This window comes from Macrosteles quadrilineatus, unplaced genomic scaffold (genome assembly GCF_028750875.1).
Source record: "Macrosteles quadrilineatus isolate MER2022 unplaced genomic scaffold, UCM_ALF_1.0 Scaffold_4__1_contigs__length_99947679, whole genome shotgun sequence".
In the NCBI taxonomy this organism is placed as follows: Eukaryota; Metazoa; Arthropoda; class Insecta; order Hemiptera; family Cicadellidae; genus Macrosteles; species Macrosteles quadrilineatus.
Genome location: NW_026542597.1, coordinates 20508319 through 20524840, shown reverse-complemented (window position 1 = coordinate 20524840; position 16522 = coordinate 20508319). Strand labels below are relative to the sequence as shown.

Here is a 16522-nt window from a genome sequence, read left to right as displayed (position 1 = left end):
TGCCGTAATTCGTCCCAACTTCCCTTCCACTCCTGACCCACTCAGGGGATGTTTCTACCCTGTCTTACTCTTAAAAAGTCCTCCCTCAGGACTTGTTTTCCATTTCAATTTGATGTGCTTTGATTGAATACTACATTGAGTAATATTCCCCTTGTATATTTTTTCATTTGTACCGGTTGAGATGTAAATACTACAAAAAATAGTTTCACGTAGATTCCTCAGGATCAGAGAAAGTCTGATATTAAGATGTTGTCTTTAAAACTATATTTACCTACGACCGTTTTTTTAAAGTAGCCATTTCAGTCCAGTTCTTAGAATTGAAAAGTTTCACTTTACAGCTGTTTACTTTCATATCAGCATAGTTTCATTTCATATCAGCATAGTTTTTCTCATATCAACATCCAATGACAGACCAATGAGGTTCAAGTATTGAGAGAAAAGAATTAAAATTGTAATGCTTCGAACGTCAACTAATCAGCTGATCAGCTGATCAGTTGACCAATTTTATTGTTGATCCGACTTGTTCATGTTGATACTCGCGTATTCTTAATTAAGTTGGTGGAAGTTCAAAAATAAATTAAATATTTGCCGAATTGTACCTGATACAATATTATTTATAGTAAGAATGCTAATGTAATATTTAACGAAGTTTAACAAACACGTAATTACAGGAAATCAGCTGATTATACAAAAAGTCGTTGCATCACTTTCAGTGGCAATGACAATACACGAAAACATAACCTCTCTAAAAAAGTTATCAGTAGTGATTGTTAGTAATTAAATCCAGATTGATAGTAATTAAAAAACGGTCGTAGGTAAAGTAGTGTACGAAACTCGAGTTAATAGTCTTTACGACACTCGTAGAAGTTTTTAAGGCACTCGCCAAGGCTCGTGCCTTAAATTTTCTACTCGTGTCGTAAAGACTCACTTAACGCAATCGTTGCGTAAACTACTATTTACGTGTAGATAGGTAATGGTGCTTGCTTTCATACCCACAGGTTGCAGGTTCGTTACATACTAGGACAGATTCTTGACTCTGATGTTATTAGTAATTTGGCTACCACTATTTGACAAATAGTTCAACACACAACGGTTCGATGTCATATCATAAGGTAAACTTGCAAAAATCTTTAAAAACGCCGGTTTTACTCGGTTTTAAGGTCTCCAGAACCCAAATTAGACACAAAACGACTATTAGTGTTTTAAAACTACATGTTCGGGAAATACTGTGTTATTACAGCAAAACATGCAAGTTGAGTCAAAGTAAGGGTAGTGGTCTAGTTGGGTTTAGGACAGTTTACTATATTTAATATTTTTCCATAGTTAATTTTGAGTATTGCTGATAACAACCTTTATTACTATTTGTTTTTTAAGGAAAAGTTTATATTAACAGTTGTGGTGTGTACTATAATGACCTCCTATAGGCTAATGCAAGTCCGCAGTGAGATAAAAGTGGCAACGTCGCAATCCCGGCCTACTAAAACAGCTGCCGTTGCGATCGGCCTACAAAACAGCTGTTTACCTAACTACACGTTTGTTATTACTGCTACCATAGCAACCGGCCGTTGCGACGTTGCCACACACCAACGACCTTGTTTTAGAGGAGGCTATAGTACTATTCGGAACTTTATTTTATTAAGGTTATAAATTACTTCGATGCAGTTTGTTTTACTCACATATTTCATCCTTTTCATCCTTTCGAACTTAACTCATCAGTACGGCCTAAATGCTACGTTACAATTTAATGACGTGTTCAATCATGGTTTATCCTAAACAGGTTAACTTATTTCAAGCACAGCTTAACATCCTACATGATTGTGTCATGTATTATAGTTTACGTGACGAAATTTATACATGTTTGGATTTGGTTTTTAAAAACCAAGCCAACAATGAAAAACACAGGATCAGACAATAACTCCGATGTTTGCCCACATGTTCTGCACATATCACGGTCAAATCTTGTCCATTGTTCGGGGTTTTTAAAGTGTAACATTTTTCTGTCCAATTTTGACGTTGAATACACGTCATGTCGTACCATTGGTTTTATTTGAATAACTCATTCGATGCTTTGTCAAATAGGCCTATTTTTTTTTTTTTTTGGGGGGGGGGGTTAAGGGGGAAAAACTCAAACTCGACGATTTTGACAAAAAAATAATACTTTCTCCATATAACGTACAGATGGATAAAACAAAGAACAAAAAGAACAGAAGATAGGACATAGAGAATAATTTACACTTTACAGTAATCGATTTTAAGTAGCTTAAAATTAAGACTAGATGTCGTACAATGGTCGAAAACTCGACCTAAAATGTGTAATGTAAAAATTTCTCTATTTTCACCCCACAATGTAAATAAAACAGGTGTGTCCACTGTTTGTTTTGATTTTCTGTTTAAATTTCGATATTATTTCGTCACCAGCATAGCAACCCATAAGGCCCATGCTATTTTTTTATTATTTAAATTAAATTTTGTGCTTATATTTGAGCCTATTTAATTTATAAAGGGATTCTTAATATCTAAAGGTAAATATATTTCTAACAGTATGCGTAGATTTTCCCTGCGATGCACACGAGCTGAGAAAAAAGTTGTTTAAGAAATGTTTGCTTGCCTATTAATATATATTATATTTAAAATGATTTTAAATATTTATCCCCGACTTAATACGATTGAGGGACAAGACTTAAAAAATTAAATAGGAAAGCATTACATTAATCTTTCATTACATTTATGTCTCGCTAAAAGAAGGCTAAAAGAATCCTTGATAAGAAATACAAATATCCAGTAACTTTTATTTTCTTGTCCAATAAGCGCAAATATCAAGAAGAAAAGTGTTGAAAACAAGAGGGATAAGTAGAAAAGATAAAGATAGAGAGAGATAGATAGATAGGGAGAGAGAGAGAGAGAGAGAGAGAGAGAGAGAGAGAGAGAGAGAGAGAGAGAGAGGGAAAAGGAGAGAGAGAAGACGTATATTTCCAAGCCCTTAGAATCAATAGCCTCCTCTATTCACTGTAAAGTAAAGGAAAGGGGATGAGGTCTACTTGAAATTTTTAAACAGAAATTGAAGATTTATGATTTCCAAGGTAGTGGTTCAAACATCTACCTGACTGACTGAGTACAAATTGTACCGATGTCAAGTAGATGGATTTTTTACTCAGTTATAATTGATGACACTCATTGATAAAATATACCATGTGTTTGCTCAGTCTTTGATTATGTTTTAAGAGCTTTTTACATTAAATTATTCACTGTAGTCGTGAAAGCTTTTAATCTTGTTTACTACTTTTAAACGTATTTTTCAAATTTTAAAAAGAAAATTTTTTTTTAATTAATCAAATTTGTAAACATGACGTTTGAATGAGAAAATCAATGGAAGGAGTAAATTGTTCCCGGGTGCATGTAATGAGACCCACAATAGCTTATTCCATTTATGGGCGTCCGCTTAAATAAAAGAAACACAGAATAATACATACATAAACATTGTAGCTATACATTCCGATATTTCTAAAAGTTAATAACCATTGTGATCGGAAGATATTGGAACCAAAGATCCGATTTCTTCAACCCTGTTCCAATTAGACGTTTTCATACGAATGGAAAACTAGTAATAAGATGCTTTGTAGAAGATTAGTAGTGTTTGGATCAGTAACACATAACTGTAGCCAATTTAACTTTTGTATAACACGAGTGAGCAAACATACGTTTCCTATTGAACATTGTCACGCTGTTGGAGTTATTAAAATGACATAATGTTTAAAGAATTTAAATGAATATTGATAATATATCCGTATTATTGTTGTATTTTGATCTTGTAAGGAGGTATAAGATTTTTAAATCATTACTAATTTTGTTGTCTACATGTCATGTTTAATATCGTTACAAAAAAGGTTTAAAACATACGTACCGCTCTGAAAAAGAATAAATAATTATAACAAGACTTACAATATTAATTTACAATATTAATTATTTCAATATTAATTAAAGTAATTTACAATAATGATTACTTACTTAAAACTTAAAATTTTCGCTCCCTACAATTTTTCAACCAATAATACAAGGATTCAATACAAGGACAAATTATAATTTGAAATTGCTTCCAGAATACTTAAAGTTTACATAACCTTTAATGATATTAGGATTCAGTGGTCTATTAATTATGGTTGGAAAACAACCTGTGACTCTAATAGCAATTAATAAATCTCCAAAAAATGATACCTTTACAAATTTATTGTACTATTTCATTTAGTTAAGATTAAGAAATTAAACAAGCATCTGTCTAAAATTTACAAAATTTTACGAAAACAATACTTTGTCCATTATTTTTTACTATGTATAAAGGGAGAAAGTAAAAACGTACTTTTTTACAGTGTATTCATTAGTAGATAAATCAGTTAATCCATCAGATAAACCCTAAATACAGATTGGCTAAGCCGTTGAAATGGGAAAGTTTTTGTCGTGGTAAGCATTTCTTTTTCAGTAGCGTCCCTACAACAGTATTACCTCTAATTATAATCGGAGGGTTTTGCTTTAATTTTCAAAAGTATACATACAACGTATTCAGTTTATGTGAACGGAGTCAAATTTTACTATAAACTATTTCTATGTAAAGTCATATTATCAAACCTCTTTCACTTACAAGTTTGACGATTTTTATCTTCAATAATAAATTCAGCTACCGATGCTTAAATTATTAATTAAACTATAAACAAATTAAATTAAAATAATTGCTTTATTCAGATTTTTTTTTAATTGCCTTTCCTTTTGACTATGTGACTTAATTTGACTATTTTTCAGGCAAGAAACTTAAAAAACAGGGTTTTCTATAGCAATTATTTTCAAGCAGAATTAATTGAAATGCAAAGCTAAAGGGGAAATGTTTGTTAAAAAATAAATGTTTAATTCCCAAATTCCCTTTAGTTTTGATATTAAATCATGGTTTAATTTAAAAAGCTTTTCATAAGTGTTTTTTTTTTTACGAACTCTCGATTGAAGGAGGGATTTTTACTCATCTTTGACTATTTATGCAACTTCAGTATTCAATAGTCAATGGTATAAAATGCAAAAAGATAGTATCAGCTTAATTTCAATAACCAAGTATGTAATATCTTTATAATTCCCTGTTAACTATATTAATACCTTTTTTTACATTTATTCTTTACATGAGTATGAGCTATACTTAATAGTTCTAGTATGTAAAAAGTTTTACAAACTAACAATAAGATGCGAAAGTTTATGCTCAGGGATTTTGTATTTAATTTTATCGTATAGAGTTCAACAAATTTATCTTATATACTAAGCTAATAATAATCTATACAAGTAACTTGGTTATAATTATACCTTACAACTTTGAACCCCTACAAAGATTGTTCTTGTCGGGTTATTTCAACCCGTGCAACCCTAGAAGGGGGGAGGGGGTTCTTACGAGGGCAACAATTCCGTTAAACTTGTTAATTTCCTGTTTCCAAAAGAGTTATTTCGAATAAACCTAATTAGATTAACAAACTCACAGCAATCTCATAAATGAAGGAATTTTCAACACTTTTCCTTAATGTTTGGATTTACTCAGGTCCAAACTTCTTTCATTTCCTTAAATTAGTTTAAATTATGCTACGGAAAAAGTTTCATTTAACTGGAATAATAAAGACGAGGAATAAAAATAGATTGGTTGCAGTAGCACAACTGTTTCTGAAGTTTGTCAAAAGTAATAAAATCTAAAATACTATAAAGAAACACAAAATTGACAGTTAATAGCACTGAATTCAGCCGATTATTTTATATGACCAAGAAACATGTACATTGAAAAAATCAGGAAAACAAACTCATTATTTTTTAGGAACAATTTTGGGGAAGATATTTGGACCAATTAATGAAAATGGTATGTGGCAAATTAGAAAAAAATACCGAAAGTACTGAGAGCTGTACAAGGGTTCAGACATAGTAGCCATCGTTAAAAATAGACGATTGAGATGGGCAGAGCATGTGCAAAGCAAAGCGGATGAAAGAAAGGTAGGGATGGCATTCTTTTTTTAAATCTCATAAATTAATAAATGTTAAGCGTCCTTTTGTGTGCAATAACAAAATACTCAAACATATGTGTGTTTTTGGGTTTTAAGGAAATTATACCCAACTTTGGTTTTGATTCTTATTCGATTTAAAAAGTAAATAGTTTTTTTTTTGCCTGGTGGTCCATTTCACCATAGATGGACCACCCATACCAAGAGAGATGGGTAAGTGTAAAAGTTTGAAAAACATTAACTTTTTTGTGTTTATTTCCTAAGGAAGAGGACTACAAATGTACAACCACAAGGCACTCGCCCGCTGGGAATACCAAAGCTGCGTTGGGACCAACGCAGAATTCGGACAACCCTAGACCTAGCGGCAGATCGGCAGCAGTGGAGGGTGGAGGCGTAAGTTGAGTTAGGGGATTCAATCAATGGTTTATTGTACTAAAGTATGACTCTGTAGAATATAGAATATACGTATAAATTATATAATTAGTATCTGAAGGTTTAGGTCATTGTCTGACCAGATGGTCTTTGGTTCAATCTGAATGATTAGTTAATTCTTGATGGTTCAAAACTGGCGTTAGCTGTCGATGGTCATTGAATAAGGAAACAGTTTACCACAGTAACAAAGCAACACAAGTCATCTCACTCTATACTCAACTTGCACTCAGCTTCAAGTATTCTATACGAAATAAGCCACTGTATTAAAGAACCGATTAAGTGTCTTGGTTTCAGTAATTTTATTGAATCCATCATCTTGTGCAGATGTGTCCGTTGTGAGCTTTTACCAGTCCTGCCCTCCATTAGCACGAATAAACGGTATTGATCTTACACAAACAAATGATGTCACTGGCCCGAATTACTAATTAACATATGGTTTGCACAGTTACATTTAAATAATAATACAGTACAAATATGTTTACTTTTGGCCAAAGAAAAAATGTGTTTATGTTATACATCCATACCTTTGCTGTTCTAATATTCGTGTAATAGTATTACTGGTTTCGTGTTATAACCACTATAATATTACTCGGTTCTAGCATTGTATAGGTTTTTGTACAATTTTTTCATGTTTTAGTACTTTTTCACCTGAGTACGGGATCAAGTTACAGATCCCGAAACGTCGTTAAAAGTTTATTTTATTAATCGTGGATAATTTATTTAATAGTTTCTTAAATGTTATTAACTCTTACCTACAAATACACATTTCTAAGGAGGTTAAAACATTTTAAATTACTGAAAAAGCAAGAAGTCCACTTAAGGGGGGTACCAAACACAAAAAATATTTTATTTTATATATTTTTTTTGTTTCAAATTAACATGTTTGTTACTTCCTGAACAAATGACACCTTATTTATGGTTCTAAAAAAATCCTAACCTTAGAAATAATCTTTAAAATGAAACATTACTCAATCGTTTTTCCTTACATTTGAGTAATAAATCTAGTAATCTAGACTTTAAGTCCGTTTCCCCGGAAACGAATTTTTGTAATACATGTCCCTTTATCTCAGGAACTATAAGAGATAGAACCATGATTTTTTTACATAATATATTTGAAGCTATTTCACAGAAGTGGTACCAAATTTATTAATATACTCTACCTAAGAAAAATTTTAATTTATACACACAAAAATCTTAAATTTAAAACATATTTTTGAAAAAAAAATTAACATTAAAATTTTATTGAAAGTAAATAATTTTTGTACCAGTTTTATATAAAAGCATGGGTTAAAACCTTAAAAAAAACTCAGGTTAATAGCTCTAGTAGTTTATAAGCAAATAAAACATTTAAGGATGCTAATTTTACATTGTTACCATTGGCCGTATGGTCACCTGATTATTTTGAAACCACATTAGTTAATGGACGAAGACGTTGAGGTTTAAGAAATATAATCTCTGCAATATTATCTTTCAAACTCCTCTCTTTAGAAATCAAACATCCCGGCAGTTTTAATAAGCGCGCATCTTCGGTAATGATGATCCAGCGGCTTCGTGTATGAACCTGCTTCCGCTTGGATCAATAACTTCCGGTATTGAAATCACTAATGAGATGGTCTCTCCTCACTCCAAACGTGAGAAGAATTTTCCGATCTGAATTTTTAGATTAAAAATTTATAAATTTTTTCGGTTCATGAACCTACATGCAATTATGATTAGTGATAAAATGTATTGCCAATGTATTGAAAGACTTATTCGTTTTGGGTTTCTTAATTGGTTGACTTTCAGGTTATGATGAGTTCTGAACTTCACAATACAACAAAGATATGTTTGGTTTTTGGTAGGATTTGAATCTGCAGTTTAGCTACCCAACCTCTAAAGCTACGTCTCATTAAATACAGCTATTTGTAATATTAATGAACGTAGAAATCCTATTGGGTGGCGTAAAATAATAATGTAAAATGACGCAAATTAATTTTAAAGAGCTTTATACCCTGGTTTGTTAACAAAGTTTACATGTTGAACAATTTCAAGAATTGATAATCCTATAAAAAAATAATTGAGCCTAAAATGTATCCTAATTGGGATCGAACTAGCTGCCTTAGAATTTGAAGGTGAACGCTACAACTTTTAAGAGTTCAAAGAGGTTTTATTATTATAGCATAAATAAAATATCTATCTCGACCCAAAAAAGTTACGTGACCCTGACTGGGATACCACTGAATAGGAAAGTAAATGAGAATTGTTTATTTTGAAAATGTTAATGCCTAATATGTATCTAAACAATGTTAAATTAAGAGACTCTTCACTCTAGTAATTCCTAATAATAAGTGGTTAATTTCTTAAAGTGGTTTAGCTACCCACTCTAGCTAAAATAGGTTAATTGTTGTTTGAGCATCAATAACCGTCCAAGTTAGTCTGGGTTTGGAGTCTATTTGTGAAAGAGGGGTGGACGGGGTGTGTTAGAATTGTGGTTCAAATACCTCAGTTTCCTTTATTACAATTGTTATAAGTTGTTTATTTTATTTAAACATACGGAATTTTATTCTGTGTAGAATTTACTTGGCCAAAATTTAATATTTTGCTCGTACAGTATTCTTAGAAAGCTTTCTTAAAACAATAAATGGAATTTGTCAATGTTATAGTGTATGGCCTACACAAAAAATTCCTTGGATTAATAAGTTTATAGGATAACTATCTTTATTTTTATTTTATTGAAACGCAAACGAGGTTTTTTAACAGTTAGGTTTTCGGGTTTATTTGTTATTTTGTGTTTGGGAAAATAAATCATAAGTATAAGGTGACTTATTTGACGTTAAACTGTGATTTCTCCAAAACAGATTACGATAACAGCGTTTATAAAAATTCATATTTTAAATTTTCGATTGAGATTTGTACGTATGTTTTATAAGAGAACACACCAAATAACGAGTAATTGTTTAATTAATCGTCTAATAACTGATCAACTTAGTCATTATACTTTCTCCTCCTTCAAATATTATGTGTTTTTATACTCTTTTCCCTTCAGGAATGATAGTAAAATACAATTTATATAATATAACAACAAGCTGAAGTTACTAAAAAGTGCATTTTTTATCAGTGTGTGTTTTTGAGTTGGTGCCAAAACACATTTGGCCCACCCCCAGTACATTGTACAATTCAAGACATTTTTATCACCACACACAAACCACCCTCTAGTTTGTCTATTTCGTCTTTGTTTTAATAAAATTAGATTTAATTATCAATATGTGTATAGTTTCAAAAAAGTTCGGAATAAAAAATCAAATCGTGTCCTGAAAATTATGCATGTTAGAAAAGTGTAAATTGTGAAAATAATATTTAAAACAAAGTTTAATAATGGTATTCGTTAATTTTTGTTGTTAGATATCCCTTATTTACAAAAAATCCTAAATGTCGTTCTTATTTTACCTGATTACAGGTGAATTTTTAATATTTAAACATATGATAAGATAAGTGGTCTGGCTTATCTTAAAATCTTTTAAATTATAATGTCTTTATAATTTTATCCATCAGTCTTAATAGTGTAATACGTATATTAGGTATTCAAATAAAGGAAAAAATTGAAAATAAGATTTTTCGATAGTTTAATTATAATATTTTATTACAAATTAAACTAGGTTTCTACAAATGTGGCATACATTTTGGTATATCAAAATGAACTTCAATTGAGAATAGTTTAAAATATTCTATTTGTATTTTTTGACAATTCTTCTTTATGAGATCACCAATTCACAATCAACTTATTGATGTATCTTTCAGTAGTTTTCTTCTCCTTTCTTTCTTAAGACCTACCTCTTGACTCTTCCTTTCCTGTAGAATTATGTTTTTTTCTAAATTCAAACTAATAAGGTTCTCTACAATGAATATTAAGATAGTTGAAGATTCCATACTGATGAAAAACTTTGAGTTTATACTCTCTCAAGAAATTATATTCTGGGTTAAGACAGTAGTTTCAAAGTGTTCGACATTAAGTGACTACTAGGGGGCTCAGACTCAAACTTTATTGAAAGTGGATTTGGAAGAAGGCCAAAATGTTTGGAAGAACTCATAACGAACTTAAGAACGATATAACACGGATTGACTGAAAAGTTCTGCTTCCTCGTGGTTTAGTAACGTCGTGAAAACTAACTAATCGCTTTCGATGATATTTATCGATTGTCAATTCAACCGATTAATTTGAATGCTTAGGGAAGATTTAATGATTTTATTAGTGTCTATGACAATCGGATTTTTACGCAAGGATCACAATAACACATGGATAGCTGTCTAAATCGGTTTGGCTAACCTAACTAACCAAACGATATATCGAATGAAATAATCAATATATCGATCAGTATTGTCATTCGGTTGTTTTTGACAACAGATACGGAAGTCTACCAATATCCAAAATACTTATTGATAAACCAGGGATCGAACCCGATACATTAGCACTAAATAAACCTTTAAATACGCTCACAGCAGCAAACCTGATGACTAAGCGATTTTCCATTTGAATTATTAGCTTTTTATCAAGGCGTTTCCATAAACTTGTTCATTCCATATTTAAATAACTTTATAATCGATGAGTACTTATGTTTGCTGCTTCAGGGTAGAGAATAGTTTTTTTTTATTAAATAGTAATAGTGTAGGGCGAAAGAAATACAATTTTAAAATTTGATCAAAATATATATTCAAAAACAAACAAACTACAACAGTTTTCTTTTACTCCATAAGAATATTATATATAAATGTACAGATTTTTCGAAATTTCCCCCGTTTCTTTTAACGAAACGACAATGCTCCAATATACAATTTTTGTTTGTTTTTTAAGCTCTACACGATGGCTGCAATACAAATTAAGCATTTCCATGTTTAAAGTATAAATATTATAAATTACAATTTTTTATTGACTTAAAACCCCAAAAACTTCGTTCTCATTGGTTGGCGAACTCAATCAAGTGTATCCAGCTTGAAACATTCAAGCCAAATTTCATAAAAATTGTGTTGACCGACACACAAATATAGGCTAAACATTTAAATTAATTGTGTTTTGGCCTTTTGCGGACATCGAAATGAAAAATTAAATCAGTTCCGTTTCTAGGTCTCTCCGTAACACCAACGGTAAAAGTAGCTTCTTTATTAAACGGGGAATTCACTAAAAAGTTGAAAATCAAATATTGAGATATATCAGTTTGATAAGGACGACGCAGATGAAATGTACATTTCACGTATGCGAAAGCAAACTCTTGAAATAATATATCTCATGATTGATTTCCAATATGTGTGTTATTCCACTTAGGGAAAAGTGATGTTATATTACCTTACGAGGAAATGAAAGCCGACTTTATATTTCTGATTTGTAAGTTGAGGTAAAGTTGAGTTAAACATTTGTACGTAGCACTTTTAAACAGTTTCTTTATTCTTACTGCGAGACTCCTATAATTTGTTGTACTTTGTGTAAGAAACACTTGCTATAACTACAGGTACACCCACACTTTGAATACGACAGTTTCTATAGGTTTACATAAATAATCTTATTCAACATGCTTATACGGTACTTGTATGTATTCATATTTAGACTTTTGGTGCAGATTTATATTTTTCGATTTATATTCATAATGTTTTACTTTGTATTTGTTAAATATTTTGGAAAAATTTAATCTTATCTTTATCCACTTGCAGAATTGATTATATATTGCTATACATTTTCTTCGTTAATATAGTTTATAAATGGTGGCTCTTTGATAGTAAATAATTGTGTCCAAGAGTTAAAATAACATTCGTTGTTCCAACATATTATTTCCATCTATGTCGGATGTACTTCAGAAATAACGTTAACGAAATCAACTGTCAAATAAAACGTTAAGTGGTTAGGACAGTAAAGCACCCACACAGTTTTGTTGTGACATCATACTTAATATTAATCGCGTATTCATTAAAGTTGGTTGACTTTTTATACGTTTTTTTACGTACCTTACCTCAATTGTAACACAAAGCCTCTTACTTAAGAAAAAATTAACTGTTAGTTGTCGAAGTTTGTAGGATTGAGAAACTGTTGATTTTGGATACTACAAGTTACAAGTAGACTTCTTTTGTATTATCTGAGACATGGGGGACATATAGGGGTTTCATATCGGGTAAATCTAGGGGCGCATCGATGTTTCCCTCTAAAGACAAACACGATTTCGTGATTATTTTAAGCTGTAACACCAGAAGTTCATTTGCCGAAAAAAATAAATAGCTCGTTTAAAATTCTTTTCACCACACTACGATGTTTTAGCCGTTATTTTACAAACGTTAATTGGAGGCCGAAAGCTACGTATTGCTATGACAGCCGTCATCGTTATTTGGGGACCGAGCATGTTTTTACTAGGGCCAAAAATCAGCTGTCCGCTTACTTTCTTAAAACATGAATGCGTAGAATTGTTTTACTGTCACCGCTGCATGGCAACTATTTATTATTATTTTTGCTGATTCTTCAAATTATTTCTTCACATAACCTTAAAGTTGTAGTTGTGATGACTGTTAGTAAACATTATTATTGTGTTGAATAGGTTATAGTGTGGTGAAAATAGCGTTCGTACCACTGACTAAAATGGTTTTGGTTTTGGGAGCTCTCAATCGTTTTAAGTTATCGATTTCATCTTGAACCTAAAAACTATCTCGAGCCGGTAAAACCTCATTTTCGTCCCTAGGTACGAAATATACTATTACATACTTAACAAAACCATGCTTTAATTGTCTCCAAAAGATGACCAATCGACGAGATGGCATGTTTAACTATTATCAGCTTTATAAGTTTCGCAAATTCCAAAACACCAGCCCTAATCATTCCTAAACCACCAAACCGACATGTCCTACAGGTACTATAAAGTTGGTAACCACAATTGTTTAACCATTTTGGTCTTAGAAATAGGGTTCCCGCTATATTGAAGCAATACATTTCACTTAACTACACATTTTAAAAGACGTGAAAATAATGATTTTCAAACAATCAATTGAATATCTAAGAAACGGTTGCTTAAAAGGTTAATCGTGCTGAGTCTATTGTTCAAACGATGACCGGAGGGACTAAAATCAATAGCATCTCTTTAATATCTTTAAAATTTTACCAAACGATTTGAGTGTAACCTAAGCGTAAAATATTATTCTATACTTTATTTTTTTACATTTCTAAAGATTTTATTAAATTACGACTTATAACAACAAATCGTAAACAGAAACAATATTAATTATCTTTAATGCCATAAGTCAAAAATGTCTTGTTCTCAGTCATTCAAAATTTTCAGCAGAATTTTTAAATAAGACAAATCAGATACAGTTTTGAAATAAAAGTATAAGCTAGACAATGCTTACTACTCGTTTATTCTTCACCACCAACTGTAACACTACATGTATAAATTATTTAGTTTGATATTGTACTAAGGCAAACATATAACACAGGGAATATTTAAACATTGCTTATTACATAATGTAATTTGCATCTGTGAAAAGTAATGCCCACACCTAAAGATACCAAAACGTATTAATCAGCAACGAGTATAGTTATACATACAATGTGAACGTGGAAGCTACACCTAAAGCATCGACACCTCAAGAATAACTAAACTCATTTTCATCAACAGAATTTCATTATACATTTTATGAAAATACAACTGCCCTAAAAGAACATACAGTTAACTAATCGCATACAAGTCTTGTTATTAAGATAAATTGCTAGTTAACTAAGGTATGAAAAACTCACCCTTGTATAGGATGGAGGAGAAATGCAGACTCCAACTTACTCTGAGGTCCTGGACCACTACAGAAGCGACTCTGGTGGTAGTGGAGGGAACTAAACCACCCCCCACCCGCTACCACCCACTGTATAGGCTGCATCTCAGGCAGTGTAAATTGCAGCTGATTTTGACTCGGGGATTTAACTGATCACGTTTGCTGATGATTTTTTAAGATTGATACTTTTTTAATTTGATTTTGTTTCAACACATTTTAAAATTCTACTAATTTATTTGAATAGCTTGAAATTGCATAAATTATTTTAAATTTAATAAACAAAAGAACATAGATGATAAAAATAAAATAGTAGGAAAACATATTTTTTTGATACTGATAAATAATTTTATACACATATCACAATTTTATTTCAATTTTATTTAGTCTTAAATAATTTATTTTTAAATTTTACAATTTGTTTGCAATTTTAGTTATATTTAATTAGTTTGTATTCTGTTTGTCTGTACTGTACTTTATATTGCAATTTTCGCCCAGTTTGAATTTATTTTTTGAATATTAAAATTAATTATTTTTCTTGAAAGGTTCATTACAAGATTTATGTATTTAACTGGATACCGTAACGAAGAGTTTAAATTATACACAATAACTTTTGGTCACTGTCTTAAACTAAAATAGATACAAATTGTTTTAAGCTTAAAAAACTGAAAAATATAAAAAAAACTGTTAAATTCTATAAAAATGTAAATGTTGAAAAAATAAAATTGTATTTAAATTCTGTTTATTCAAACTAAAGTCATATTTTAGAATTTCAAAATCAACAATATAATATTTTTTTTAAAAGAGCTCTAAAAAATACAAATTAAATCCTTCGAGAACATTGGAGACTTTTGAGACCTTAGTGAGGTTCAATGTTACTTCATATTTCGAGAACAAAAACAATCAAAATATTTAATAATAACTTGATTACAACTCGAACAATGAGAATCTTTTAGATATTCAGAAGAATGGTAATTTAAGTAAATATTTTTTAGTTGGCTTAATAAAACGTAGATTGGTTAGCAATCAAATTTAATGACTTGGTCATTGCTCAACCAATCTGGGCCGTTGGTTCGTCACAGCTTAGTCATTTGGTTTTCATAAGACTAAACCTAGCTAAAAAATCAGCCAATGTATTTTATATACATTGAGTATTATCATAGAATAAAAATTTGGCAAGTTGTTTCTCGTCCTTGATGAAATAAGAAGTGTTTAAATGCGTATTAATAATATTTGTGACGTTTTAAGTGCGTCGATGTCGACTAAATGTATCCTTTTTTGAGTAGATCTTACGATTTTACTTTACTGTAATAACATTAACTGTTTACAGATTAACAAAAGGGCTTTTTGTGTTCGTGTAGTTCAACCATAATGTTGAAGATATGCTAAAATAGAACGTGTGAACACTAATAACACTCATGTTTCTAAAGAAATTCCCGTAAGCTATTACCGTAGGTCTCATGTTTAGACCTGAACCCTGGGCCGATATACTTCTTCGTTTTGATGTCCTAACAGGCCAAAAATACCATCAGTTCAAATTCATATATTTTTATTTATATATTTATGTGTTCGTTAGCACGATAAATCAAGTCAAAATCGTCCAATTTAATGAAATTTGGTACATTTTCTCTAAAAAATTTCGTAAAGCTGGCTAAGGGCTCAAAAAACTAAAATTTGGGATTTGAAGCATGGTTGTACGCCGTATGGCTTGTATAAAACTCCATAAAACTGTAATTTTAAAATTCCATGTTATGTTTATGGAGAAAAGGTAAACTGCCTTAGTTTGCTTGTTCAATCACTTATCCTGATAATATTTCTCAAATTTACTTGTATCATCCTAGTCTATTATGCTATTTCATTCATTTCAATGAAAACGTACATTTGTACCAGCGAACCGAAGTACTCGTTTAACCTGATGTTTTTTTTTTTCAAATAGGGAATGAGTCTGACATATTTAAGGAAATTGTAAGTTAAAAATCCAATCAGTGAGAAGGAAATTCGCTTAGTCTGCAGGTTTAGAGGTATTTATACGATTTATAATTTAGTTTGTAAATTGTACTTCCGTAACACAAAGAGTTTTCAAACAGCGCTGCCCAGAGGCAAGGGACTTCCGGGTCGTCACCCGCCAGTTTGCCGCCGGAAAATGTTTAACTTTTCCCCCACCATTTAAAATTTATTTTCCAATTTTAGCCAAACTCCGGCCTTTGAAGCAAGATCTTTGCCAAGTCACCTAATTGCTCTAAGTTTAATTTAAAATATTATTAAATTACGTTTAAAAAATTTGGAAGTAAATTCAAAAACGTAAATTTTTG

General features: G+C 30.9%; 1 protein-coding gene across 3 annotated transcripts in view; it reads right to left on the bottom strand.

Annotated features, from left to right (window-relative positions):
- The window catches only part of LOC128991268 (glutamate receptor ionotropic, kainate 2), an 80596-nt gene extending 66361 nt beyond the window's left edge, over window positions 1-14235 (bottom strand). For all 3 annotated transcript variants that reach the window (XR_008490621.1, XM_054413987.1, XM_054413986.1), the window contains exon 1: window positions 14185-14235. The gene's annotated coding sequence lies outside the window, so the exon portion shown is untranslated. The remainder of the gene's footprint in view (window positions 1-14184) is intronic.
- Between the last annotated feature and the right edge of the window lie 2287 nt (window positions 14236-16522).